Source organism: Phasianus colchicus, chromosome 2 (genome assembly GCF_987193195.1).
Source record: "Phasianus colchicus chromosome 2, bPhaCol1.hap1.1, whole genome shotgun sequence".
NCBI lineage: Eukaryota > Metazoa > Chordata > Aves > Galliformes > Phasianidae > Phasianus > Phasianus colchicus.
This window is the reverse complement of record NC_143437.1, coordinates 27,543,538-27,571,238: the sequence shown is the minus strand read 5'-3', so window position 1 is coordinate 27,571,238 and position 27,701 is coordinate 27,543,538. Positions and strand designations below refer to the sequence as shown.

At 46.6% G+C, this 27,701-nt stretch overlaps 2 long non-coding RNA genes across 3 annotated transcripts; one reads left to right on the top strand and one right to left on the bottom strand.

Moving 5' to 3' along the window:
* Window positions 1–183: 183 nt before the first annotated feature.
* LOC116229735 (uncharacterized) lies at window positions 184–12,777 on the bottom strand. The gene is made up of 4 exons (XR_016464084.1): window positions 12,692–12,777; window positions 9,973–11,486; window positions 9,058–9,170; window positions 184–1,300 (listed from the first exon to the last, which is right to left on the bottom strand). It is a non-coding gene; the product is annotated as an uncharacterized LOC116229735 (long non-coding RNA).
* Window positions 10,875–24,691, top strand: LOC116229727 (uncharacterized). Of its 2 annotated transcripts, XR_004167081.2 has the most exons (4): window positions 10,878–10,963; window positions 12,646–12,790; window positions 13,903–14,093; window positions 24,380–24,691. It is a non-coding gene; the product is annotated as an uncharacterized LOC116229727 (long non-coding RNA). The 2 variants fall into 2 exon arrangements; XR_004167080.2 differs by lacking the exon at window positions 12,646–12,790 and having other exon boundaries at window positions 10,875–10,963.
* The last annotated feature ends 3,010 nt before the right edge of the window (window positions 24,692–27,701 follow it).

The following is a 27,701-nucleotide window of genomic DNA, read 5'->3' as shown; positions in this document are numbered from 1 at the left end:
CCCTCCCAGCCGCCCCGGGCCCCGCACGGCCGCGGCCGCCCCGCGCTCAGCCCGCAGCGGGGAGCGCCCAGGCAGCGGCGCGGCAGCCGCGGCGCCCATTGGCCGGTCGGAGCGGGCCGGGGCAGGGCCTCCGCTTAAAGGGCCCAGCGCCCAGCCCCCTCCCGGCCGCGGGGCAGCGTCGGGGCCGCTCTCCAGTGGGGCTGCGGTCTGTGAGGCCGGGGTCCGTGCCCCATAGTGCTTGACAGCTGCGGGGCCCTCCTGGCCTCTGGGTTGGAGGAGCGTTTAGCCTAGAGACGGGAAGCTCGGGTTAATCTCATCAATGTGTGTGAACACCTGAAGAGGATGCATTGAAGCCAAAGCCAGGTTCTTTTCAGTGGTGTCCAGAGCCAGGACAAGAGGCCATGAACACAAACTGGAACATGGGAGGTTTGCTCTGAACATCAGAAATCAATTCTGTGCTGTGCAGGTGATAGAGCTCTGGCACGGCTTGTCCAGATGCTGTGGAGTCTCCCTGGAGATCTCCAGAAACTGCCTAGACATGTTCCTGAGCAGCCTGCTCTGGATGTCACTGCTGGAGCTAGGGCTGGAGCAGGTGGACCCGAGTTCCCTGCCGGCCTCAGCCATGCTGTGACTCTGTGAAGCAGTCCTACATGCTCACCCACAGCCTGCTCACAGCAGGAAGATAACATTCTAGATGCCATGCGCTGCCTGTCATGCCCCCCGATTCAAAGCCCTGATCCACAGGGAGTAGTTGTGTATGTCATCTCAAGACCCTTGAGCCACCTGGACAGTTTCCAAAAGGCGTGAAGTAGCAGGGAAATTCACCAGACCCTCTTCTAACAGCAAGTGCAAGCACAGGACCAGGAAGACATAGGTTCTTACTGCACCACCGCTATTTAACTGCAACAATTGCTTTTTCAGGCATAGCAAGGTGCTCCATTTCCATGGCCAATTCTCCAGCACCTCCCTGGCAAAACAGTCAGAAAAGCTATCAGGGACTGACCAATATGATCCTAACACCTTTGAACTCACAGGAAGCCACCAAAACATTTCCAGAAGTGCTGGCCAGCAGGCCATCAGTAACACTAACAGACTTTTAGGCACTGCCAGCTCCATGCCAGAGATAAACTCTCTGTGCCTCACCCACTGCCAGGCCTTTGGGGCCACCAGAGCCTTTTGTCCAAGTCTTTTTCCTGGAAAAAAATCTGAAGCCTTGAGGAATTCTCTTTCAGTTTGCGTGCAAATTCTGGAGCAGCACAGACTGGTTTGCATATCAGTTCCCTGTTCTCAGACAGCATGCCTGTAACAAGATAAGGAAAGAGCATTTGTAAACTATTGACTGCAGGAAAAAAAAAAAAAAGAAAAAAAAAAAAGAGGAAGGAAAGAAAGGAAAGAAGGGAAAGAAAGGAAGAAAGAAAGGGAAAAAACAAAACAAAACAAAGTGTCTTCATTTTAAGGAACAGGAACTCATCTTAGCTCCAGATAACAAAGTATTTTTTTTTAAGGTCTGCAACAAGCACAGAGTTTGAGACAGAGACTAATCCTTCTGCCTTTTAGGATAGTGCTGCCTTTGAAGAAGCTGGCAATAGTAGTAACTCATTTGTTATATCATATTTGCTGTCTGAATTCTGCATTCGTATCAAGGAATTATTTTTACCTATTTCACCCCCATTTCATGCCAAATTGAAATCCCCATCCAACCTTAAGACCCCAGGTCACCATACATCGTTCACCATACACTCTTCTATGTATTTCTGGTTTCCTTACTGCCTGGATACAGGCAAACAGGTAACAGTGTGTTACCAGCCCTAGCGTCCTGCTCCTGACAGGAGAGAATAAAATGCCAGATGAAAACAGAAGTCCTCTGTATCAATATGCAATAACACATTTATTGTTAGATAAGAATTACTCCTGACTGCTAGCTGATAATCAAGGCGCATCTGAAAGCAACTGAGAATCTCTTACCATTTTCTTGCCCTGATGAATATCACTTAAGAAGATTCTTTTTTTTCTCTCTTCTTTTTTTTCCCTCATATAATGCCAAATTCCACAGAACATTGTTTGTTCCTCATTCAGGCCACGGAGCCATTGGCTCTACTTGTAATGGTCTTTGAGATATGACCCTATTGGTGGTCCAGTCATCTTAAACTTCTGGATACGAGAGCTTTCCCGTATTTGAGCTCTCTGTGTTCAAACGCTGAGACAGGCACTCCAGCTGTTTGTCTCATGGCAGAGGAGAAGCTGCCTAAAGCAGAACAGCAGAACTTTCCATCTCATCCACAAACAGCTCGCAGTCTCTCCCTGACCCCACACCATCCCACTAAGGCGCAGAACACAGCAGTGACCGCAGCCTGGTGGGTTTGATGGTAGGATGCTTAACTTGTTCCCAGGCCAGAGCTGCTATGGACAAACAGCAAAACCAGATGTTAGTGAAGCTTTGTCACAGCACTTGTGATGTGAAAGAACCTAATACTGTAATTCCGTGTATTAGCTCTGCTTCTGCAAACTTTGCCTAGCCATGCTTCAGCAGATATCTGCAGAGCAACTATTTCTTTCTTGCTTCCTATTTTATATAACAAAAATAGCCAGAAGCACCAACTTCAAGTACACCCCAGCATTTTGGGCCTGAGTTATACATACTCTTTCCAGTGTTTTGTTTTTATTCTGTAAGCATTTATGAGTTCCAGCAGGCTCAAGAAAAGTTTGCACTCTCAAGTTCCTCCCCAGCTAACCTCACTCCTCATGCTAGTAAAGTACTGCTGTCTCTGATCTACAACCACAATGCCAGGAGCAGCTGACTGGCAGATCACAAGCTCCTCATTGACCCATGGCACCCAGCATCTCCTCTGAATAAGGCACAGCAACGTGCAGCTGGTAATTTAGTAGAGGTCCATAGTAAAAGCCCTTGCAAAGAGAAGAACTGCAACCTACTGCCTCTTTCCCCTTGATTTGTCCTTTCCCCAGTGACAAGGCTTGACATGTGCAGCTGGAGACAGGTCATGCTGCTGCATCACACATTGGAAAGAAAGCTTTGTGAGAAGTCTGGAGGTTGTGTTCCTCCCTGCATACATGGGTTGCAGAATATTACCAAGTAATTTATATCCAAAGGATAACAAAATATTTTCCAGGTGTAAGTAGTAGAACTATTTCTAATGGAGAAAATGAAAACCATGGAAGTTTACTTGACTTTCTGAAGGTCACAGGAAAACTGTGGAACATCCATGAATAGAAGCTGTATCTCTTGGACACCAGCTGTGTGCTCCCAGACTATCTCAGACTGTAGCCTAGTCTGTCAATAGATCATACTACTGGAGCTATGCAAAATTTAGTGTTTTTGTTTCCCAGGCATTTCATGTGATCAGTTTGCTTGGGTTTTGCTTCCTGTGGGTTTCTCACTCTTGGATTTTTGATCTGAATACTGAGTTCAAACCAAATCTCAAACCCAATCAAAGAGGCCGAGTTTCCTCTGGCCACTTGATAAAACATGACTAAGCCTTTGCATAACATTTATGACAAGCCCATATGCCAGCTCCAGCATTGCTCAAAGATCTATTTAAGTTCCTGATGGCCAGTCCAGAAGCCAAAGGGAGGCAAATGGTAAGCTTCCTCTGCAGGAATGCGTTGTACTGTGGTGAAGGAGAAGATAAGAAGCTGTGTGCTGAGCCTGAATCCTGGTTCACTCCTCCAGTACATACACATTATTGCCTGGTGCTGTCAGGAGAAGATACTTCTGGAGAACTGCCTTGCTTTTGCTGTGCCATGTCTTTCCCCCTGCCTTGGAGATATTGCTCTCATGACCAGACAGTACAGACCAGACACAAGCTACGAGGGGTGAAGACAGTGCAGCAAGGATTAGTTTAATGCATAGATTCCCTCCGAGCTGTGTTTCCCATTGTACCTGGAGGACAACTTAATACCCTCTGCAGCTTATCTCCTGACTGCCTACCACTGACACTGTAAAGATGCAAGAACAGAAACATGTGCAAGTGCAGAAGGCCCCATTAGGCCTGGCCAAGCCTCCTCTTAAGGAAAAGGATGCTGGCTTTATCCTTGGAAATCACTTGGGGATTTGCTTGGCCCGTGAATCATTTTTCAGCCTCCTTTTCCCGCACACTTCCCTGTGCTGTGACATGACCGTGCTCCATCAGCACAAAGCAGCCTGAACATCTCCGTGCTAACAGCAAAAACCTGCCGGGGAAAAAGCTAAAGTGCCATCTATTGGGGATCTCCACTTATTACATCGAGGGAGAGGGATGAGCTGGAAAAAAAAAAAAACAACAAAGCAACACGATCATCCATCCATCCTTTAAATTTATGCCCTAACTGGGCGATGTCCGAGACAAATGCTAGAGCTACAGCCAGCTCTGGGCATGGAAAGTGCGTCTGTTTGCCAAGGGTAATGCTGAAAGAGAAGAGCGACGCAGAATCAGGATGAAAGCTGAGCCTAGGGCTAGATTGGAAAGAGACATGGGACCAAAGCCAGGCACAACTTGAATGGTGGCACAGAGCAGGGCCATCCACCAGCTGCCTCAGTCACAGTCCAGTGTGTGTCAGCAGAAAGCAGGCCACTGAGCTCTGTCCCTGAGCTAACTACCATGGCATTTCTCCTCTTAGCATGTGAATTGCTTGGCCTGTAGGCTCCTCCAGAAGGGACTGTCTCTGACTTCGCCTTTGAGCAACGTTTTTTGCCTTAGAGAGGTCTATGGAAGTCAAATCTCCACCTTACAAACCATAAACACCATTTAGTCTGCTGCAGGGATAAAGCTGCAGCGTACACAAGTGCTCTCTAAGCTCTGTCACTGTGGTCTTCAAACCATGAGCATGGGGCAAACAATTGAGAAAGATCCCACAGGCAGTCACAAAGGACTCCCTCTACTGAGGCTTACAGGCACCCATGAGTGGAAACTGGCCACCGCTATCTAACAGCTACAAATCAGATAGCAAATCTATCCCCAGACTGAGTCGGCTGTTGTCAAGCAAAAACTCTGGACATTCAGGGAGTGTCAAGAAGGACTGGTGAGACATAGCTGACACTAGTAGGTATCTGGTACCTTTTACATGTCTGATGCATGCAAGGACTTAGGATGCATGCTTTTGTAGAAGCCATTTTTGTCTGGTACAAGAGGTAGAAAAAAAGCAGAAGAGAAATTGAAGAGAAAAGTGTTCAGAAATTTCTGATCTCCACTATTAGGTACAGTAACAGTGACCATGACAGCATAGACCACATGACTGCAGTAAGAAAAAGAGACAATATTTTCAACAGTGCTGCTGGTCTGTTAGAACTCCCTTGATGCCTGCTCTCATCCTCCAAATCATCAGTGCCAGTTGGAGTCAGTGTGTGATGAATATGCTACAAACCAGGAAAAACAGAATTGCAATTGCAGTTTACACTGTGCACCACTATGTATCTGGAGCTACAAACATTTGATTCTCTGTGAATGGGCCTGGAAGGGACCTCATAATACCTACGTGGCAGTGGAAAGCATGGGCAGCACTCCCAGAGGCAGTGGTTCATCTTGGCCAGCTCAAAGCATCAGGATAGCAGGACAGCCTGGCTCCTCAGAAATGCAAGCAAAAAGAAGCGATGGCTTTTGCTTTAGATAGCTTCTTCTAACCCCTTGAGAAGAAGAATCATCATCTGACTAATGGATCTCTGACCTTCTTTCCTCCAGATACACTCACTGCAACTCACTGATGTCTTTCTTTTCAAGTACCTTAATAAGTCCCCAGCTGGGATCATATAGTGGTATTGAGCCCTGTCATGCACCTAGCAAGGAGCAGTTAGTCTAAAGAGAAATGAAATATTCTGTGGGGTTCATCTTACCCCCACCGAGAGGGCCAACCAACTCATCAGCTGCCTCAGCTTTGAAGTCTTCAGGTCAAAGGCAAGAAATATCAAGCTACAGTACTTAGAAGGGCAGCATCAGAGAGAATGGGCTTATGTTCCTACAGAAGCAGGAAATCTCTTAAGCAAAAGCCCTAGGAAATGAGCACATGCAGCCTCTGCAGAGGAAGGGAGAAAATATTATGGTTGCTAGTTTGATGTGGGGGGAAATTCCTTTCTGGAACTTCCTGACTGCCCAGACAGCCTCTGGGCTCATCCCAAGTGTATAAACAAGACACAGCTTTCAACATCAAAGAGGTTTCCCAGTTCCTATAGCTGGCATGCCATCTAGATCTGCATTTTTGCTCAGCTTTAGTACTCCCAAGGAAAGTTAAAAAAAGAGCCAGGTTAGAATCAGCAGAGAAAGGAATTTCAGTAAGTATTTCCAGGAGGAACAAGTCTAATCTGCTGCCTTGCAGTTCATCCCAGCATGAGCAGGGTGCTTTGGTGAGGAGAGCAACAGTCCAGCTGTACCCATATGGCACCCCAGCTGAGCTAGCTTGCAGGACAGTGCCTCATGGCAAGCCTGGCCACTCAGATTGCTGTCAGATTATCAGAAAACACCAGCCAGACACAAGTGAAGCTTCATAGAACTATCAGGGCTGCTTTGCAGCCTGCATGCATCTAATCTCCAGCTGCTGCCAGGCTCCATGGGAGGTGAGGAAGACAGCTCTGTGTCCACTGAATTCATTATGTAAAGGTTGCTGTGGGATGCTCTCAGAGCAGCAGAGAAGGCTGGGGATAGGCGTACAAATACTGCTTGAGGCCTCTGCAGCAGTGACAAGACAGCAGAATCTTCAGAGGAAGGCTCGGAAGTAAAACAGCCCTTAAAATAACTGCAGAAATGAAAAGTGCTTTCATGACTTGGGGTGTGTGGCCACAAACCATCCAGAAGGGGTCCAAGCATCCAGGAAAACGGAACTTTGAGAAACAGAACAAGACAACCTGTCCTCAGAGTCTCTGCCTCATAAGCTTTGATCACTGAACTCAGTAAGGCAGGAGAGCACTATGGACTTTTAGAAGCTTTTTGCAATGAGAGTAAATCATAAGCATGTCATCTACACTTTGCTTTCTGAACTCTGTGACTGCACGCTGCACATTCCCCAGGCTTCCCTAGAAGCCAAGGCCAAACACTGAAACTTATATCAGTTTGTAAAACTAAGGATGGCTTTTGGCACGCTGTCCACCAGAAATCCCAGCTAGAACAGTTCTCTAAGCAGCATGGCTGTATAAACAAGGATGAACACGGCCTTGGAAGGGAGGAAATGAGAGTGGGATCAAAAGCAGCAAGCTCTGCATGCAGGCATGCTAGCACTAAAAATGGTAGGAAAAGGAGGTCAAAGACTAAGGGACAGAAAAGGGGTCAAAGTGGGATGTCATGGAAATTTTACTGCAAGTTCCTCCCTTAAGTCTCCCTGTTCCTAAGCTACAAACTGTGCTAAAAGCACTGTCACGACAGAAGCAGGAGCTGGCTGCTCAATCACTACTCCTGTCCTACAAACCTCATCTGTGGAGAGACAAGCTAGAAAAAACTTACTAAATGCCTAAGTACTTATTTTGCCTGTATTACATAATAACCCTCACTAGAGGGCAGACGAGACCACGTATTTGCCTCTAAACCAGCTCACGCTTGAAATAGAACCCCTTTAGGAAGCGAGATACACCTGAGCCAGAGCCTCAGTTGCTTTTGGGGTTTTCCCAGGTCTTCCTCTATGCTCACATGAGCTAAGAGCAGGAAGTGGGATTACCACATAGCAGTAAAGCCTTATGTTGATGTGCACATATACAAGCATCTAGCAGGAAGTTGAGCTTCATTAGCCAAAGGTCTGGGTGTCTCCCACACAGCCAGCCAGGGAAACAGTCCCAGGCTCCACACGCTCCCTCCTCAGTGCTTAAGCCCAAGGACAGTGCAAGAGCCAGAGGAGCAGGCCTGCCACCAAATCCCACTCTAGCATGAGCTCTTGTCATTCAGGAGCATGAGAGAGGCACTATAGCTACACACACTCTGCCACCATGTTCCTGGCCGTCTAGGAGAAAAATAAGTATCACCTACACATCCTGATTGCATACAGATGAGGCAATGCAGAAACAAATTCCCTCCATTGTAGCTTCTACACTGTGGCCAGCATTCCGGGGGGGAATTAATGAGTAATTTTACGGGGGGAATTAATGAGTAATTTTATGAAGCTTGTTTTTGAAAAACTTCCTTTTCGGCTGTATTCTGGCTCCCTTCTAGATGGGTGATGTGCCCAGATGCATAACACTGGATCCCCCAAATCAGCCTGTTCGCACACCATGAAGAAGCATGGATAGCAGGTGCACAGTATTCAGCCTCTGGGAGACCCACTTAGTACATACCTAGCAAATCACAAAAAAAAATGAGACAGACAGATTCAGTTCAAAGGATCAGATGTTAACCTCAGTCACTTTTCAGCCCTTCACGTTTCTCCCAAAGGCATTCTGAAGATGCAGCTAAATTTGCACCCTATATGGCCTATGGATACTCCCTAGACTTGCAGATAAACAGGCTTTCAATACAATTCTGCTCAGTTCCTTGCTTCAGTCACAGCAAATCATCACCGTGGTATCAGAGCCATCCCAATACATGTTCACAGATTGGGATGGACAGGTACTATATGTTTATACACTGCATAGTAGCAATCCTACCAGACTCACGCAGATAACAATAATGTTAACGTTCATCACTGTGCCCTGGCCATGTACTTAAATACTAATGTGGTGGCTATACTGATAAAAATAATGATCAAGTTATTGTAAGAATCAGGATAAGAGGTTAACATCCAGAAAGAGTTATGAGAAAAGAGCTATGATTAGACCAGACAGATGGGTCAGAAAAAGTGTGCAACTTGGAGCACTGTAACAAGCATCCTTAGCAAAGACATAATGTTCTTCCATATTAACATAGGTTTTCTGCTATCTGTCCTAAGCCTTTCTGTGTCATTCTTCAGGGAACACAGAAACACTAAAATCTCAAGTCTGTTCATATAGTGAAAACTCAATAGCACAATTCCCAAGAGAGATTATACCACACAGATCAGTATAGATTAGTATAACTGAATATACCTTGCAGCGCTGTTCCTTCACAAAATCTAGCTAGTCCCTCTGATTTCATGTAGTAAAATTAGCATTATCTTATAATATCCAGAATTTACCTGAAGGCAAAGGAAGCTGTTTCCTACAATGCCTGATGAAGATTAGACACCCTTTGAAAAACTGCTGTTTCATATGTTTTTATTTTTGCCTTGTGTGTTGGGTACCTTTGTTCCTAAAAATATATATTAAAAAAAAAAAAAAAAGTGTTAATTAAACAGAGTTCACTCTGTTATATACCACTGTCACGATGGCAGCGATAATATCACTTTTTACTTACAAGCTGCTTCACCTTGCAAAGAGTGTCTGCTATTTAGGAAAGAAAAAAAAAAACAACAACAACAACAACAAAAACACAGTTAAAGACCATTATCTCCAGAAGAACTGGATTTTCAGCTAAGATGATAGAAGAGTTAAAAGAATTAATGCCTATGTCCACTAAACAAAGCAAAAAAAAGACAACACCCACAATGTCCCATAAGCTTGATCTTGGGAGAAATCAAGCATCTAAGTCCAGGCACGCAACTCTTAAAACCCTGCCTAATCCCTTGGGCTCCTAGACTATGTCTATACCGCTAATTTAAACATGCCTAGGACTGTTCTCTGGCAATGAGGTCCCTGGCACAAGACGGCTTGCACCTATAACGTTAAACTCTTTTATCCTTCGAGCAAGGCATTTGGATCCAAAGTGGTTATTGGGAACGGCCCCTGGCCCACACTAACTCCCTGAACCTTGTCTGGGAATTGTTTTGAAGAGTAAACTGGCACAGACCAAAACTATGGTGAGAATAAATTCCTAGGAATCAGCTTATAACTTCATAGACGATTGAGATGTAGTGTCCCAGAACATTTGCTAGTACAGATGTAGCCCCCAAATCCCTGTCAAATGCACATAGAGTATGTATATATACACTTACATATTATCTATATATACTTCTGTGGAATTTTGTGTACTTAAACTGTATACTTATAAGTACCAAGTTTTGTCTACGTAGGAAGGATTTCTTGGCATGAGCACGTCAGAGAGGCGTTCACATTGCTGGCTGACTAGTAATCTCAACTTCCAAGTGTCTTCATTCCTCTCTTCCACATTGACCTTGAGTTTCTATCTTTCCAGACACTACAATTTTGTTCTGCATAACCGGAAACGGGGGAGATGGGGGGGGGGGAATTTTCACACTCATTTTCACAACTGGAGCATGCACTCCTCCATGCTTAGAGGTGTTTGCCTGGAGAGTGCTTCCACTTCTGAGATTTGCTGCGGACCTCTGCAGCACAGTTTTACACACACGCTGTGCAAGGGCAAGCAGATCCCAGGAGCAGTGATGAGCCTAGAGCTCTTCTGTGAGCGAGCACCTCAGGAGAGTGGCAAGGGCCTGAGCCTAAAGCCAGAGCAATGCACTCCGTGACTGACCAAGCTGAGTCAGAAGGAAATGAGCTGCTCCACGGTAGCACAGCAGGAACTGCTGCAAGGACTCAGTCATACACACAGGCAGGCAGGGCAGCCTGTAACTCAAAGCACGTATAAATGTGCTTCGCAGCCGGGGTTTGGCAAGCCCATGCCTTGACATGGCACCGACATGGCTTGGGGAACCTCCGCTGCAGGCTGGTGTGGGCTGCCTTGTTCAGCCCTGAACCCAGGCGTATCTCCTCCTGTCACAAAATCCCTCCCGGCGCCTCTGGCCGCCGCCCGCCGCCCGCCCTCCCCTCGGCGGCGTTTCTCAACTTGCCCGTCAGGGGGCAGCAGCAGCGCGCATCAACGAGACCCGAGCAACGGCTCCAACGGCCGCCGGGGCGCGGCGTCCCGCCACGGCGGCTGCCCGCCTGTTTTGGAGCCTGCAGCTCCCGAGGAAAGCTAGGAGCCCATCCCGGTGGTGGGAAGAGGGCATCTCTAGGTTCTCTTCACGACAGTAGGGCGGTGGCACTGAGCTGCCTTCCCACCACAAAGCACACAGATCCGAGGTGCAGGTACATCCTGTTACAGACTTCCTTTGCTGTGGTGCAACCCCTTCTTGTAAAAGTTGAGACATCGAGGCCAGTTGCAAGACTGCGTATGTGAGCGCCTGCCAAGATTTTCCCAGAGTCAGGGCTTGCCGAGTTCCTTCCCCTTCCTCCACCCACCGAATCCTGCTGGGTTACTGGAAACGCTACAGTTTCCATCCACCAGTGTCTTCAGGCCACCACCTATGGCAGAAAGGGATTTTTCCAGGAAAGACACATTAGTACTATTGCTCAGTACAGAATCAGTCCCAGCTTTTGTTTTCCTACTAAAACTGTTTCATTTCCCTTACTGAAAAGGGCCTTCAGAGTCCCTATGCTGTCACTTGACAGCATAAACTAACAGAGAGGAAAAAAAGTCAGTTGAATCAGTGTTCTTCAAACTCCTGGATGCAGCCCGGTCTGCGTAAAACTCACGTGTAACCAAGCTGTCACTTCTGCAGTGGCCAACAAGCCTGCACAGTGTCTCCTCCTCCTTCCAAACACTAGGAAACTTGAGAGGAGAAAACAAATGAGTGTGATGTTCTCTAAAACAAGGAACAAGACTATAAGAATAAAAAAAAGAAAAATTTTTTTTTAAATCTGGATTACAGAGCGAGCTTTCGTTTTCCAAATCCTTGGTCACCTTTCTTCATCTCCAAACCTCATTATTTTCAGTAGGGCAGCACCTGACCCACCTGCTCAGGGTTGGAACATTCTGATGAAGGTCACTATGTTGGCAGGTGTTTTAATTACATCTGTTTAAAACGACAATTGGATCTTTTTATGATAATAACCTCAAGTAAAATCAGAATGCCAATTAACGAGAGGTGGAGAACACACCATTAACTAAGGCAATGAAGGTGTAAGTCAGGGCTGAGAGGTTCTTGCTCTCTTTCTCAATGCTGGTTTATTGAGAAAGTATGTAGTTTTGCAAAAGCTACTTAGCTTCTAACTGCCTTGGCTCCTCCATCTGCAAAATGGAGGAAAATGCCTTTTGCACAGCAGCAATGTGAGATTTATTTAAATAAATAGCACTGGCAAGGTTCTTGGAAATAGTCAGATAAAACATGTCACCTATGAACAGAGTACAAAATAAATACGGCCGATAGCTTTATCATGAGGGAAATGGAAATACCTTTGTCTTTATGACACTGAGAAATATGAAGAATGAACTGATCCTTTTTACATTTATGCCTTGCATTTACTTGCTGAACATTCCCTACAAGATGTTTTATTTGCTATTGGGTAAGACTCAGAAGGACTAATGCATTATTTTCCTAGCACATTAGACACAACACTATAGAGAGCGAAACACAAACAGAGAAACATCCAGAGGCTTTCTTGTACCATCAAAGATGTAGGAAAGGAATAAGGAAAGGTGGCAAATCATAGTTTGCCCAACTGAGAGACCAAAAGAGGAGAATCATCAAAAGCAGCCAGAGGCATCTAAAATGAAAACACAATTGAGTCGGAAGAAAACAATCCGCAACACAGAAATAAAGCCCCTAGTGCCTTTAGGCACATTCACATTCAAGGGCAGGGGCCAGATAAACTGACAGTTATCTTGATGCTCTTCCCTGGGGAGCAAGGCATTAGGTGCACTGTGCATGTAATAAAATGGTTTTAAGCACTTCTATGCCTGCCAACACTCTCTGCTACTTGCTTCTCAGGCAGCTAGAATCTTCCTCTCAGGATGGCTTTCCCCAGCAGCCTTACCTGAAACTTTAAGGCAAGCTCATCTTTATTCTGTCAGCAACAACAGTGGTAAAAGATTGCATCCACAGCCATCGTTGTCACTCCAGCAGATCTACCAAGGTACAAGATTTGCTAAAGCAACTTGTTAAAGACTTCCTGGATTGGGCCCTTCTGAAAGCACAAGGCTTTAATCATATCTCAGGTGCTCCTTTTTCTGCAAATTCCAGCACCTCCCCCCCCCCCAGTGACCTGATGCATGATTATCATTAAGTGATGCTGGCCAGCTGTGCTCTACCTTCACAACCATAACAGCACATAGTAAGTCAGGTCTGCACAATACTACAGCATGGAACAGGCTAGAAAGGCAGGTAGTAAAATCTCTCCCTATACGCACATAGAAATACCTTGACATGCTTTGTAATGGCTTCTACGTTAAGTTCTTGACCCACACCCACTAAATATGTTCTCTAGTTTTGACATCCTCTGCACGCTGCTGGGACCTCAGGATTCTTCCTTTTGTTTGAAAAAGACCTCTGGTTTCCTTAAGAGTTTGCACCCGCAGTATAAGAGCAGGCCTGTAGTTGCCTTTCCTTCCTGTATATTCACATGATAGGAGAACTGGACTGGTGGGAACTTTTGGACACTACACTCTGATGAATGGAAGAGGTACAGCAACCCACAAAATGTGAGAAAAGCTGACAGCACTATAGGCTTCTTGTTATCTCCAGGTAGTTAGGGTGTGATCCAGCTTTAAGAACCTCCAGCCAAATTGTCTGCTGTTTTTCAGCAAGATGCATAAGGCAGAAAGAGCACAGCCTGATCCCCACCACAGGCTTGGCTTGCCAGGTTGATGGCAGAGTGCTTTAGGTGTAAAACAGTGAGAAGAGCATTAGCATCAGAGCTGTCATTCCTTCCAGCTCAAAGATTTGCTAGGGAAAGCTGGTCTCTTGTTTTCTTAGATCAGAGAAGCTTGGTTTGACTCCAGAGAGATTAAAGGTGCTGAACTGGGAGGGAGAAGAGTATCAGATCCTGTCATTAATAAAGGACTGGTTGCAAGTCTGAGGAAGGAGTCTACTCCATTATTAAGATATCTATCTCTATTCCCTCTGGGAAGCTTTGACCTGGAGGAAGGGTCTGAGGGTTCAATGTAATTCTTGAGGTAGGTCATTAAGCAGGAGACTGGTAGAAGAAGCAAGTTCTTCAATATTTTTTTCCTGCTTCTGTCTCCACAGATTTCTTGTATGAAGACAGAAGTCTTATCCGTGTACAAAGCTTACCATTGTCAAATGTTGGGAAAACTGTGACTTCAAGAACTGTTATGAAAAGCCCACAGTTGCTGAATTCTGACTGCATCTCCATCCAGTGTGACAGCATTCAAGCCACAGTTTGCTCTCTGCGTGTCCTTCCATCACTACAATAAAAAGTGAGTAGCCCAGCAGTCAATGCTTGCAACTCAGAGCAACTGGAATTGCACGGGGCTTATTTCCAAGCCTGCCATTGTGCAAGTCTGGGAAAGGCACCAAATTCTCCCTATGTCCCCAACCCCTCCCCCCCCAGTGAAACAAAACACACATCAAGCAGCAGGCTGGCTTGTCTGAACGAATTAATAGCTATAAAACAATCTGTGTTCCACAAAAGTCTGTCAAAGCCATTATTAAGAATCTGACATGGGTTATCACCTGCTCCTTCAGAAGCAATGGCCGAAAAGAGGCTACATCAGGATCTGCAGAATGACCCAGCCTCTGGGAAAGATTTGACATCATGCAAATATCTAACAGTAACGTTTATCCATCACGCCTGACATAAACTAGATTTGAACCAGGCAGTCTGCAGTTTTGTAGTCAGTTGGAGCCTACAAAGATTTAAGCGTTCAAATAATGTCAGCTGCCTGAAGTCTAAATAATTTGAAGAGCAAGGCCTCAGGATAAGTCTGCCTAAATTTATGCCATTGAGAATGCCAGCCCTGATGTCTCACCTGATACCTGTGGAGAAGCAACTGTGAATTGAGAACTCACCTGATTAATGAACACAACACAGTATCTTGCTTCTTAACTCGGAGGTATAATCAGTGTTAATCTTATGGGTGTGCTACTAACTATCCATCCAAAGGGGATGTTTGTTTTGCTATTTCCCTCTTCCCTAATGGCAGTTTTTTCCCACTCTGCACAATCAGTCACTCTGCAGTTCACAGCTATAAATATTTTTGCTTGATAGCTGTAGTATTTCAGCATCTTCTACCTTAAGCTTCACCTCATACATTATCCACAGCTCCTTTGTAACAGAGGTTTTGAGCTGATCTCCTCCAGTTAAGCTATGTAAGCTGATCCATACCAGGTACCTGAAGGAGCACTATCAAAGGAGAGCAAGCTCCTGCCTTGGGCAACTCAGAGAGGATGCAAGCTGTTTGCCTGAACCACCAGAGACGGCAGAGATGTCCATTTCAGACTGAAGAAGATGGATTAGACTGGAAAACAGTGAGAGTGGAACAGAAAAGAAAAAGGATAGGAAGGGTAATGATAAGAATGGGATGAAGAAGCACATGATAGGAGAAAGGTGAAGCAACACAGCAATGGGGAAGAGGTAGAATATCTAGGGAGAAATAGGGATGAAATAACAGAGTAGGGTCCCTGACAGCTGGCATGGCTTAAGAGAAACAAAGCTGAGGAGAAGGCATATGTGGAAGAGGGGAGATTGCATGGAAGATGAACACAGTTGTGGATATGGATGGAAAATCTAGTTGCAGATATACATAGGTCCCTACCTGCTAAGTCCTAGCTATGGAAGAAGTTTTGGAGTTGCTATACAGTTAACTTAGCAAGAGCCAAAAAATTCCAACTGTTTTTGTGTGTTTATACTGAGGCTCAAGTAATGCCTAACATGATGTCTAACATGATATCTGTGAGAACAGAGGATGAAACATTGTGACCTGGAGATTCTTCTCAGGCAGAAAGCTTGGGAAGTGTGCGGGCAGTTAGTAAATAAATAGCAGAAGAAGGTAGCATTATGATTTATGGGGAAAGAGGAATAGGAAGAGTGTGCAAGGCATATGAGTGGATTGAAAGGAAAACACTGTTGGTACCATTGTTCCTAGTTTCTTGGGCAACCATGCCTACAAGTGCCCTACATGAAGCTGGCTTTGCTGCAGGCTTTACAGCTAATGTCGTTTTAATTTCTGACATGTCACTAATGGAGAAAAATTTAACATGCATTTATTCAACATCACTAAAAATACTCTGGCAGTTGAGGGGGATGGAGAATAAGGATGATCAGTGAGGGAGGCATGGAGAGGACCTGCGCTTCTGTAAGGACTTAGATGCAATGCTTACAAATGGGGGTTGGAAAGCTCTCTCCCAGTAACCTCTGCCATGAAAACCTGCTGTCAAGTGTCATGCCAGATTAGGGAGATTGGGCAGAAGATGAAAGACCCTTCTCCTAAGAGCAGCCTATTGAAGTGGAGGTAACTGCACTGCAACAGCAGTGCCTGTACCTGGCAGGTTCTCATTAGAAATAAATACTGGTAATGAAGGAAAAGTATAATCCAATTTCATTCCAGATGAGTATGTTCTGTATGGTAAGTCCCTTCACTACTGTTAACACTTGCTATGTTAGCAGTGAGTGGTAATCTGTCAGGTCTTGATCTGTTTCACACAATCTGCAACAAGTATGTGGCAGTAGGTCAGTTGAGAAACAGATGGTTACATCACTCTCTTCCTCCTTCTCCTACCTGGTGTAAAGCTGGGTTTCTGGCTCCTGTCCTGTGCTCATTCCTTGCCCCTACACGGGAAGGATTAGCCCTACAAGAGAGGTGGCAGAGGGCCTTCTGTCTTCATGCTGCAGAGTTGGATCCAGCCTTGATGCAGGTGACAGCAGCTGCACAGGCCATATAGATATGCAGCTACTTCTACCAGGTCTGGCCTACATAGCACTTTACATGCTGGGCATGGCACGTGGCACTCTGCCCTCCCTTGGTAAGCCATCCCCTGTCCTCCCTGACATAGTGGAAAGAGAATTAAATCCTTCCTGGGCCAGGAGCAACCGTGATGTCTTGAATCCCCCAGCCACTGGACTTTTGGTCAGTGAATAACAAAGATCTCAACAACAAAAGGAAGTTTGTTTGCCTGCATTAAGCCCTGTCCCTATGCTTGTTCATGAGCTATAGACTCACATAAAATGCTAAGATTCAAGCCTCCATGAGCACTAAGGGAGCTTGGATCCAGATTAGACAGTGCTTGGATGATTTGGTGATTGGCACCTTAGAAATTACTTAGATAGACAGAGCAGAGCAGAAATAGATGGGTCTTTGCAGCTTTGGCTCTTCTCTGCTAGTTATAATTATTTGAGATGATGTTTCACATCGCATTCAAATCCTGTGCAAATAGCAGCAGCAGAGAACAAGAGATCTTAGCCACCTAGGAGAGGATTATGTGGATATGACAATGTTCAAACCCACTGGGTTCTGCCATGCTGCATTATTTAAGCCCAGTAACCAAATTTAGTAACCAGCCCCTGAGGCACTGAGAGAAAATCACAGCTTCCAGAGCTCCCTTCCCTCACAGTCCTCTCGGCTTCCTCCCTTAAAGGAGCCACCAGCTTTTCTCTCCCTCTTGGCCTCACAAGCCAGGCCTGATTTCCCACTTCTGGGAACAGTGAAGCCATAAGAATCCAACATGGAGTCATCCTCACAGGAAGCCAGAGCCATCCCATCCTCAAGCCTACAGGATGCAGGGCATGAAGGCTACATCTGTGCAATGAAGCATGTGCTCAGGTGCAGGCAAGACTGCCCTGCAAACATCATGCTTCCTGTCTGGGCTATGGCCATAGTTCTGCTCAGGCTGTTAATGCTGCCCTCTCTGCCCAGATCATGAGAAACTTACCAGGTTCTCACCTGCCTGGAAGCTTTGCAGCTCCATCTAAATCTGTGTCTTAATGTACCTGCTGGTGAAGTGTGTGCAAAACAGCAATTCTGGACATATGGACAGGTTCAGGCTTGTGCTTGGGTGAGATTGCTCTTTGTCTTCCTTGCCCACTGAAGCTTCAGTTGGTGAAAAGAGGTGGGCCCAGATCCAACTCCACCAGGTCAGGCCTGTCCTCAGCAGCAGGGCTTTGTCATTGCTCCGCAAAATCACAGTGCTATAAGATGGCAATTAATGGCAAATAACTGACCAATTTTCCAAAGGACTGGGGCAAAGGAAGCCTGGGAGGCTTCAACAGACCCTATCCAATGGTCCCTCAGACCACTTATCACTTGGCTTGTATCAGTGACCAGATGCAAAGCCACAGCATACCCTTGCCTCCCTGGTAACAAAGGAGCACTCAAGTGTACACTCCATGTACACGACCAAGCTCTCCAAAGCAAGCTGCAGGAAGGAGAGGTGGGAGGAGGTGAATATTTAACCAGCACCATGTCAGAAGCAAACACATGTCCACTGTGTTGTTCTATCATCACAAGGCATTGGTCTCATACATACATTTGAGGCAACTTTACTCCCTATGGATCCTGGCAGAGCTGGCTAGGCATGCAAAGAGGTCATTTCTGTAAAAGCCAAGCTCAGCCTCAGGGAGCCACAAAATAGTGCTGAGACCTGCTGGTACTGTAGGTGACTCCCGCCACCGCGGCTTTTAACTGCAAGGCGTGCCCTCTCCCAGGCGGCGATCGGACGCCATAGCCTCTTAAAACTGTCTGCCGTCTCTTGGATCCCTCCCTGGCCTTCAGCCCAGTGCCCTGGAGGCAGCGAGATGGAGTCTGGTGTTTACAAACACAGCTTTTATAAAACCTTGTGTGGAATGAGAAAGACGAGCAAGCCCAAGCCCCGCTGAAGTGCCCTGGGCAGAGCAGATCTAATTGGAGATTGCCAGGAACTTCTTCCTGAACTGCCTTTGCTGACCTGGATGAGCCACAGTTGAGCTGCCAAGATAAGGAGCAATGGGAACCAGCTGCAAGGGGCCTCTGTTTGGTCAGGGTTCCTGGTGAGACGGCCTTGTGTGAGCTGGGGCAAGCTGTAAGAGGCAGGGCCACTGTAGGGCTGCACAGGCAGGGGTCAGCCATGTGCTCTTCTCGTACCATTCCCAGGTGCCCAGCTGTGGATGTTCAGGATTGATCAAGCAAACTCTGCTCTTGTTGCTGGGTGTTTTGTTGTTGTTGTTTGTTGTTTTGTTTTATTTTTGTAATACTCAGTCCACCCGTGCTAACCAAAAACTAAGATGGGTTATTTATCACATACCTAGACTGTCACAACAATATGGCCTATTGCTCCAGTTTGCCTAAGCTGCCCCTACTCCACAGTGATTTTATCTGGAAACCATAGTTCTTCCCAGTATTCCTATTGTTCTAGTGGCCACCAGAGCCAATACCAGCACTGGCCTCTGGTGAATGGTGCCAGCAAGCTGGTAATGCTTGGCATAAACTGAGCACATCTTCTTTCCTGTGCAGTGGTGCCCCATCAGCAGTTTATCCCTCCTCTGGTGCTGAGAAGTGGATGGCAGCAGCGGCTGCGCTGCAGGCACTGGGCCCTGGGGAGCCACCCTCATCAAACAGCTCCCCAGGGTGCTGGGCACTGTCAGCTGTGGGCTGGCTCCTGTGCAGCACTGGGTGTGACACCCCAGTGTGGGGCGATTTTCTGTGAAGACAATTTACTAGAACCCTTTCTGAGGTCTTGTCTCCAGGGGGAAATTCTCTAGCACTGCTGTTGTGGGATAAACTATTCTGCAATAAACTTTAAAATAGCTGCCCATGGGGATGCAGTAGGCTGGAAAAAACCAGTCATTTTATTCTGGTGTGATCGCTCCATTTTGTGATGCTGGCTCTTTCGCCTCCCTCCCCTCCACTGGATATCAGCATGTTCGATTCAAATGCCAGTGCTTCGCAGGCAAGGATTGGAGGGCTGCAGCTTGGCCTGAAGAGGCCAGTTGCCTGGCTCTCCAGGCTACAGTCCTCTCCTCACTGCTTCAAATCAGCAACTGTGCAAATGTGCAAAAGCTCGCATGCATCCCACTCTGGGATGTGAATCCTCTCCAGGGACCAGCATGGGAGCCAAGATGTGGAAACACAAATAACGGTCCTGGGCAAAGCCTTCCAGCAGCTGTGACTAACATCAGATCACTTGGCAGAGGGCTGCCTGCTCTTGCTCTCTGCCTCTCTCTGGGATCCTCAGAAAGACCACTGTGGAATCACAAGCACCAAGCAGGCATGGGCCACGTGCAGCAACCCCAAGAGCAAGTTGCAGGAAGGGAAATGTGTGAGATGGTTTGTGTGAAACATATACATCGGAGCTGGCTGAGCGCAGCCAGGTCCTCTCCATTTTCCTGGGTTTGGAAACAAGGCCCAGCCTGTCTTGTGCTAGCAGCAGCCAGCATCCAGGAGGAGAAAGTTTTCGGGATGGGCTGCTTGGCAGGGAGGAAAGGGGCAAGGGTGTGGAAGAGGATAAACCAGCAGTGTTCCTCCACTGCGATGCATAAGCAGGCCTCAGATGTTCTCCTAGGGCTCAAACTTAGCAAGGCAGAACTCTTATCAGTGCCCACTGCTCCAGGCCCTTGCTGAGACTGCAGGCTCCACACTTGCTCTGGCCCAGGCTGCTATCTGGTGCCAGTGGGATGAGGCAGCTTGATTTAGGGGCTAGAAATCTGCTGGCCACCTGCATGCAGAAACAGGCTCAGACAAGAAAACCTGTGCAGACCTCTGTGTGTTCTGTGCTACAAAGCAGATGCTGCTGGGACGAGACATGTCTCATCAGATGAGCACAGCTATGGCTGTGGCCTATCATCCTTTCCCCACAGGACCATTCTCTCTGCATCTTCATCCCCTCCAAGCAGGGAGCTATAGCACTTTGACAGTGCTCTGCCCTGCAATCCATGGCTCCAATACTGTTTACACCAAAGTCCAAAAGCAGGAAGAAGATAGGTCTCCTTTCTCTTTTTTTTTTCTGGGCAAACAATTCACCCCTGGGACCCAGCTGCTTACAAGGTGCAGAGAGAAAGATTCTAAAAGACAGCAGTAAAGAGGACGTGGGTGCAGAGGGAGGAGGAAGGAGAGGAGGGGGAGAGGAGGGGTACGTATGTCACAGCTTACCTCAGAGCCAGAATTAGAAGCTGGGTTAAAAAAAATAAAATCACAGCAGGAAATAATGTGTAGCTTAAAATAGCAACATCAAATGGGAGCGAGAATGGGGAGTGGGTGGCATTTGAGGTTGCTGCTCTGTTCCTCCCTCAGTGGCAGGGTGATTAATATGTCTGTGCTACTTGTGTTTATGTAACAAAGGGCACTAAAGGCCAAAGCTGTATTTTCTCTAACACTGCAGGGGAGTCTGTAAATCTTTTCTTCTCCCCATAGCATTAAGTGGGAGGATCTGCACTTGTGCTTCCTGCCCCAGAAACAGAATATCCATACTGCAGCAGTGCACACAGTTAGGTTTCCATGGCTTGGCAGGGTTGAATAGAGACATTTAAGGCTTTGAAGGCGCTTGTCTGTCTTTCGTTGCTCCCCACAGAAAAAGCTCATTCCCAGAGCACACCTATAAATGTGGCTGGGTTGTCTCTGGCTGGAGGCTGCACTGTAATAGTAGGCGAAGTACCACTGCGTGTTACTGCACATTTCCCTGCTTGTTCTGTGTATTTGTAGTGAATCACAGATCTTTGAGATGGGTAATGCAGCCCATTTCCTTGCCAGCTCAGGACTGTTCCCAGCCATATAAATGAATCCCTCACGTTTCTCTTGGGAGACTGTGGCACAGACTGATCAGTATTTTTTTCTATATACCTTGTACGTTGGGAGCTATATTAAAGACAGGAAAGCGCTCGCAGTTTTGCTAAGGAAGGAATATTTCTTTTGGGTGCATGAGGAAGTAACACACTACATCACCAGTCATTGACAGTGCTGAAGTAACCCCGAAAAGCACCAAGTGATGGCACTTGTTTTTCAGACTAATATGATCTCTTCTGGACTAATAAGCAGAACAAGCCTGCTCTGAACTTGTGGAGAAAGGTGGGAGAGTGTGCAAAGGGAGCCCCAAGGGGTGTAGGAAGGCTGGCCTGTGGCTGGGACACACCCGGCACCTCCAGCTCATCTGAATGACAGCATGGTTCTCAAGCCAATCTGTACCTGGTCCCCTCAGTGCAAAGGCGAAAAAAGGGCTTTTCTTCACCAGTGAGCAAAATGCCTCAGCCAGCAGTCTTGCACAGGCACTCCTATCAAAAGGTCAGTCTGGGGCAAATAGCACAGGACCAGCTTTGTCATGTGATAAAAACCTGCTGCACAAACCTGATTCTCTGTTACACTCTGGCTTCAGTGACTATCTTTGACATAAGCTGGGACATGCTGCTGTCAGGGGATGGAGAATCAGGCCCAGCTCTGATGCATATCTTCCCACAGGCAGGCAGAGCAGCGCAATTTGTTTAAACACAGCATGCTGGTGGCTGTAGACAGAGATCACTCCCAGCAACTCAATCAACATGCAATAATATTCTGCTAGTTAAATTCAACTGTGGTAAATATCTCCACCGTGCTATCCCTCCAAGCAAATATAGTACCTGTATGGAAGAAATTCCTCAGGACGTTTCCTGTCTGGAGCCGAAGCTTGCCAGGGACTGAATTTCCTGTGAGGCTGGAGTTGGGAATGCAAAGCAAAGAAGCTAACAAGAAAATGCAGTGATATGAATTTGGACCTGCTCTGCAAAGATCCTCCCCAGCAAGTGCATTTTTCCCATTTAAATAAAAATGAAGCAGTTAGATTTGCAAATATCAGCTGGTTTATTTTTCATTTGTGATTCTTATTTTTACCTCACTGCTTCTCTTTCTGCCTATTTTTTCCAGCTGCAATTCTGTGACTTACACATCCTGAAAATGAAAGGGCTTGTTTTTGCCAATAGCAAAGTGCTATGCATCCTTTCAACCATCTGGAAATATATTTTTTATTCTTCCCCTCTCCCAACCACACACACACGTGCACACACACAACCAAGTCTTTGTCTCTCAGAATCATTTCCCGCACCAAAGCTGATGCTCATGAAAAGAATTCAGTGAAAAAGCTCCACAGGCATTCAAGGGCTGAATAAACAGGGCAACTTCCTGGGCACTCGTTCTTATCCGAACTGCCACTTCATGAGGAAGAGATGAATGCCACAGAGCACAGAGTTCAGTGGCAGGCGATTAGGAGAAGTAACATCTCCTGTTCTTCTGTCCCGGCTCTGCTGCAAATCTCCTTTGTCGTTAGAAGTGAGTTGTATACCTGCTCAGTGCCTCAGCTATAAATAGGGATACAGATGCTTTTAACCCCATGTGATGATCGATGCATTCATGTTTGTAATGTGAGCTGATGTCCAGAGATGAAAGAAGTAATCTGAAGTGAAAATTACCATGATAGCTCTGTGCTGAGACTAATAGAGTCAAGCAGGACAGTCTGGGAGCCAGAGACTAGACTTGATCATCTCTTGCCCAGAGGCAAATGTGAAGTGAGCTATGTCACCACGCTATCCAGATGACTGCAGGTCTGCAAGAGGAGACAAAGAGGCAGAGCCATACTGGCTGGTACAAACATGCTTACGGTGGCCAGCTGAGAATGAGTAACAGCTGCTTGCTCATCATCCTGATTTCTGTCACTACTAGTGTTTCTGAACACTGAAGTGTCCCAGTGCTGTGACTCAGGGCTGTGAGTCATGGGCTGTATGTCTCTACCACATGGAATCACTCACTTGCTCTCTCAGATGAGATTGCAGAAATCATGGATCAGCTTGGGTCTCCTGCAGTGGTCTGTATTGCCTACAAATCTTAACTTATAGGCAGATATTTATAAACACATCCCGAAAAGATTCATCCTTCCTCCCCTGACAGTCTACCAGGAAATCATGTTAGAGATCAGTTTCATACACACACCAAAATATCAAGTAAAAAAGTAGAAGTCTTTTTTTCCTTGTGTGGACATTTAATTCCTATATTCCCAAACCAAGTTCTAGGAAATCCGGTCTAGATGAGAAGCAGTGCAGGCGGCATTCAGCCTTTTGTCTCCCCTGCTTTTACTGAGCCCATCTTTAGACCTGTGATGCTGACAGTAGGACAACACGCTCCTTTTTGGCTCCTCATCTGCCTTCTCCTCGCCCACACTCTCCCGCATTCCTGGTAAAGAAGCTTTGATTTAGAAACACTCTGCCAGCCTCAGTGCCAGGCTGCAATTAGTGGCAGGCAGAGCTGCAGCAGGAGTTCTCACTATGCTTGCTGGCAAGACGCTGAGAAGCCACCAGCTAACTCCAAGCTGCCTTTGTGCACAGCAAGACCTACACTGACCATGCCCTGTAGTAGAGCAGACCTTCTTCTCTTCTACAAGCTGTGTCAGTGACCAGCTGTGTCTGCAGGACTTCACACCCAGCTTGTACTGACTCTGTGTTGATACAGGTGCAGCTGAAATAGCTGTTGCTTCCTTTAGAAATGAGGGAGCAGGGGCTCACCTCAGCATAGAGGTGCAAAGCCTAGAGTGATCTCACTGGCTAGGAACCTCCTGCACTGCCTGCCCGTGCAGCACCTCATCAGTGAAGCTGGGGCCCCATGCTGACAAGAGTGGGGTTACTGATAGTGCCCAGCCAGCCCTCCAGTGGCAGTGCAGTTTGTGTTGGCAAAAGGGTGTTTCTGTTGGCACAAATCTCTTCCCTGCATTGATTAATTCATGGTGGGTTTTTTTTTGTTTTTTTTTTTTGTTTTTTTTTTTTTGGCAAATCTCTCCTCAGGAAGGTGTTGTGCTGGTGTGCAGCTGTGGCGAAGAACTATTCTCACTGCTCACAGTTGGTCTGGATCCTCCCCCCCAAACCAAATAAAAGATGGAGGTAATCTCTCTGAGAGAGCTTTCTGTTTGTTGAGGCAGGATGAGTACTCTTGTAAAGTCTGAATGAATGCAGACAACTCTGGGACCCATAATAGGAAAGCAAACACAATACTCCAAGCACAGGGACTCCCAAGTGATAGGAAGTGACTTCAGCACACCAGTTCCTCTATTCCCGTAACTCTCTGTGGGTTTGCCAATAATCCTTATCGTCTTTGCTGAGAAAGGAGTGCCTTTGCTAACTGATTACATCCTCCTTTCCTTACTGTGGTCAGCCGGTTGCTGCATGCCAGAAGCAGCTGGCATGATTGATAGATAAACATATGTCTCAGCATATTTTCCCTTGTCTGCTATAACTATCCAGCTCTGCAGCAGTTCTAGAAAGGGGTGAAACAACACAGAGCAGTTTTGTCACCAATACTGTTTTCTAGAAACACTACCCAGCAAATCTCCACTTTTTTTCATGCTTCCAATCAAAGCAGCACAGAACTCTGTGCAGGAAAGTCACAGCCATCCCTACCTCCTCTGACCAGAGCTTGTCCCACAGCCCAGCAGCCCCAGCAGACAAGGCAGTCCATCTGCAAGACCAAGAAGAGGCAGGGCTCAAAGGGACCCTGAGATGCCAGGCTTGAAGTGACCCTCTCAGCTACTGCCTGTGCCCCCACAATCAGGCTGCACTTGGTCTAGCAATGCAACCTATGACTAGCCGAGAAACACCCCAAAGTTGAGTCTTTTGAGAATGAGCATGAGTGCATTTGTTCTGGAATTTTGGCAGGTTTGATTAAAACTCTGGACACCTTGACTTCAAGACTTTTGGGTAGCCTGAAGGCATTCTTTGAATGCAATACTACAGTCCAATTAAGTAATAAAATGTTTCAGGACCACCTCTGCTCCAAGCTCATCATCTTTTAAACAGCACATCATGACAAGAGGCATCTCAGGTCAAATTCCATTTTGATTTGAGTCACTAGAGTGACATCAGAGATGGACTTAGCCCAGTTTGTTAAGAGACTAGGAGATGGCCAATTGTATTTATTTTTTCTTCTGGTTTCGGTTCCTGGAATCTGGTTTAAAGATGTGGCTCTTCCCTTGCTGTGAGCTCACGCCACGAAATGGGCAGCGATGCTCAAATAGCATCTTCTTTGACCTCTGTGGGACTGAGATGACTGTGGTTGCTTTTTGAAGGCTTCTGCGAAGCAACCAGCAGCAACCTCTGTACCCCATCCCCTGAACTGCATCTGCAGCATCCAGCCACAGTCCCTCCGGAGGGCAGCGTGGCTCTCAGTGACGACATTACGCTCTTAATTTGTTCCAGTCTGTTTCACGCTGACATTTTAGCACTGACGTCATCAGCTGCTGAAATTTCATTGCTGCTGCTAAGAATAACAGCCCTTCTCATCCCCCACCTTACACCAAATACTTATTTATTAATACAGCAAGGATTATCTTTTCTGACACAAATCAGGTTCTGGTGGTTACGAGAAGCAAGAACAAAGCACAGAAGATGCCTGCATGTTCTGTCAGGCTGGGACAACAACAACAACAACAAAAACCAACTCAAGAGCATATTTACAAAAAGTAAAAGCCCTTCAAAAACCCAATTGGAAAAACTCAGACTGATTTGTTTTAAGCCTTCCTCACTGGACAGTCTTAAGCGCAATGCATTGCTTCAGTAGCCTAGGCTACAGCCCACTCCAGAAGTCACACACAGAGCCCTTTCCAAATTCTTCCAGCCTTTGTACGTTGTATCTTTGCTTATAGCAGTGCAGCGTGGGCGTAAAACACTGTGAAATCAGAATTCCCCATTGACTTTGGGGCCCGAACCAAATCCTATTGATTTCCGTGGGAGGATTTCCATTAACTCAAATGGGCATTGAATCAAACCTAAATTGGCAGTGCTTTGCACCCATTTGGCATAGTGTAGTTGTCTGCATAAGGTGGAGAATTAGGTCCAAAGACACTGAGAAACGCTTTAATTAAGAGCATTATTGAAGAGAGAGAGAGTTTTTCCATCCTTATGCTGATAAACTGCATTTGTTCTACACTCCTAATGGCAAGGGGTCATATTTTCAGATGCTTGGACTAAAAATGAAGCTGAGTGCTGAGAAGATTTCCAAAAAGATGCTTAAAGGCAAATGAGATGCTGGGAAGCCCCTGAAATCAACAGGTCCATTAACTTATTTACATGTTTTGAAGATCCTTGGAGGTGCCTATCTGCATCTTTGGTAGCCTTATCAATCCAACCAGCAATCACTAACCTCTGACATCAGCTGTGGGTTCAGTTGTCCATTACACCAGCCCAGATCCTCATATCCCAGTAACACAGGCAGCGTGGTTGGTTCAGGTTGGAGCTGGGACAAAAGTTCCCTGCAGACAGCACAGCTCAGTGACTCTTTACCGACACACTCAGTGGGGCCGTGGCTGCAGCCACCTGTCCTCCATCACACCTCTGCCAGGTCATTCAGCTGGGGCACCTGATCCACAGCTGTCCCCTGGGCTCAGGTAACCAAAGTCCCCATGAAGCAGACACACAGGGATCCTGGAAATGTTATTTTCAGGCAGCACAGGGGAAGCCAGCAGCTAGCTGAGCTTCCATTCCAGAAGCAATCTGAACCTAGACAGCCCTGCATCCGGTCAAGGGGAGAATTCTCAAAACTTCTTTGTTACTACTTTCCCATCAACTATGAGGTCTCTAGCATCATTTCCTGTATTGCTGCTGACCCTTTTGGGGCACCTTCCTGCACTGCCTGACCTTCTGCAACTGTTGCGCTCTTTACCTCAGCAAGCGTCTTTATTGTGAAGTAAGGAAAGTTTTGGGAGCTGGCCTTTCCAATGGATGCTTTTGTTGTAGGCTGCAGTACTTTGCCTGGCTGTTATTTTTCACTTGGACTTGTGTGCTTTGGCATGGTCACTCTGAAAAGCACAGGGAGACCAATCAGGAGACGTGAAAGACAACATCGATGCTCACAAAACCGAGGGACTACAAGAGGGGAGCCCAGCACTTTCACACTCAGATGGAAGCCTTCCCCTAACGGGATTCTTTACCGAGAAACCACCCAGAAAAAGTAGGTGCTGGAGAGGAAAGCAAAGTGAAAGGGTTTCCAAAGCCAAGCCTTACAGAAGGAACACGGAGATGAGGATTTCTCATGAGCCCTGGCAGCTATTTACATCCAGCTGGGATCACCAGCAAGGTCACTTGCTGCTGGGCTGAAGAACAGGCCCCCAGGCTG